The sequence below is a fragment of the Phalaenopsis equestris genome, unplaced genomic scaffold (assembly GCF_001263595.1).
Source record: "Phalaenopsis equestris unplaced genomic scaffold, ASM126359v1 Scaffold000873, whole genome shotgun sequence".
Lineage (NCBI taxonomy): Eukaryota > Viridiplantae > Streptophyta > Magnoliopsida > Asparagales > Orchidaceae > Phalaenopsis > Phalaenopsis equestris.
Window position 1 is genome coordinate 1,365,597 of NW_018165313.1, and position 2,018 is coordinate 1,367,614.

The following is a 2,018-nucleotide window of genomic DNA, read 5'->3' on the forward strand; positions in this document are numbered from 1 at the left end:
AAAAAATTAATTAGAATTTATAGATTATTTTATTTACTTATTAAGTAGTAATTAGATGTTAATTAAAATTAATTTCATTACTTATTTATTTAGATTTATAAAAATATTTTGTTAATAACTTTATAATAAAATTAAATACACGTTCAAATTTTCAGCGCTCGTGACAGAAATTAAACAAAATTTAACTTAAATCTCTAGAAATAGCCAAAATGACAACTCTAAACCCAATGAAATCTTAAATTTCGTCACTCCTCTTTGGGCGGAATCAACCTTATCCCGTCGAGGTCTTCTCCTGCGAGCCCCCGTCGCGTCTTCCTCAACTACACGTCGTCGATCCCGTCAATAGCATCTCCAGCAAGCTTCCTACAGAATTTCTTCTTCGATCACTGCTAGTCCCACCGACGCCTTGTACGCGACTTCCTTCCTTCTTAGGGTTTCAGGTAGGAGTGGATTGGGAGGATGTATGGAAAGGAGAGAACAAGACCAAGAGCGTGCAAGCGAGAGCAACGGAAAATTGAGCGGGACTTGGTTTTGTGAGAACCATTCAAACCTCACGCAATAACGTGCACGATTATGGGAGATGAAAGGCACAGGTTTGGCCTCGGCATGATTTATTTATTTATTACATTTGTTGCTTTTATTCTTTCAATACGAGTCCATGGAATGCTTTTGTTTCTCGAGAATGACAGAATGCTATTGTCTATCGAGAGTAGCAATTGATGGTGCAGACATGGTTGAATAGAACCGAGAATAGGACCAGTAAATGAGCACAGTTTTTTTGTTTATATCTTGGGTTTCCCCAGTAATGACATTCAAGCTAACATTGCACGGGTCATATCGATTGTAGGTGCGGTGGATACATAAATAATGAAGATTGGATTAAAACTCTAGTCTTTATCTTAGAGTTGCACATGATAATAACCTGAATTTATGGAATAGAAGGAATTATAACCACTGGGCAGATGAAAAGAACAGCTCAAGAGAACCATTCCATTAATGTTGATGAAGAAATGGATATTCCCAATACAAAACTAGACGTGCCTAATGAATTTTCAGAAAGATCCTTTCTGCGATTGTCTGCATGAATATATGATTTGTCCTGGTAGTTTGTGGCTTTGATAATGAAAATTTAGCATAGGAGCTTTTAGATGAATTAGACTCATAGAAGCCATTAAAAGTTTAATGGTCAAAAGAAGATTTTGATCAAGAAGTTTACTAGAAATGAAAATACTCGTAACGTAGAAAAAATGAAAGTAAGCACTTTTGGAGCCTAGAAACAAGGACTATAGTAAAGTTTTCGAAGAAATTACACAAGAAAATTGTCCTGTGGCCACTGATGTAATCAGAAGCTCTATATTTTTGAAATAAAGGTGATAAAATGGTCTATTTTTTGTCTCTGAACTTGAAATTATAGAAAATAGGGAAACCGTAGTGAAATCCTTCTCCTTGATGTCCTAAGTAGCTTGGAAAAATTCAACACCGATGGATTATTCTTAGGAGTTGCCAATATGTCATGGTAAAATGGTCCTCAACCATGGTGAATAATAGATCCTTTAAAACAGCCTTTCCAACTAGATTTACGAATAGGAGGTAGCAGCTTCAAAAAATGAAAGAACTTCATAAGCAATTTGATGATGAAAATCAACTGGTCAAAGAAAAACTTTGAGAGTTCAAGCGTTGTTGAAACCTTGCCTCCCTTTGATTATTTGATATAGGAATTTGATATTTTCTTTGCCTTTATGCAACCAATGAGCCTTAGCTCTATGAAGAATCGGTTCCGAGCTTCACCAGATTCAAAGAAAAGGGAAATACAATCAACTAAGAGACATTCCCAGCTACAATTACATCAGAATTATTATATTTGACTCAATAAAAGCATACACAAATGTGCCTTTCACGAAATCATTTCAAAATCTGTAATCATGTCACAAAGATTCTAAATTATATTCATAAACAAAAGCTATTAATTGTTATCTCATTATATTTCTTTTATGTAAGATTGAAAAAATCAACTGAAT

The 2,018-nt window shown here is 34.6% G+C and overlaps 1 long non-coding RNA gene across 1 annotated transcript in view; it reads left to right on the forward strand.

The window, feature by feature from the left end:
* Window positions 1–235: 235 nt before the first annotated feature.
* Window positions 236–2,018, forward strand: part of LOC110031963 — a 40,505-nt gene continuing 38,722 nt past the window's right edge. Inside the window, exon 1 of the long non-coding RNA XR_002294806.1 lies at window positions 236–593. This is a non-coding gene — a long non-coding RNA (uncharacterized LOC110031963). The remainder of the gene's footprint in view (window positions 594–2,018) is intronic.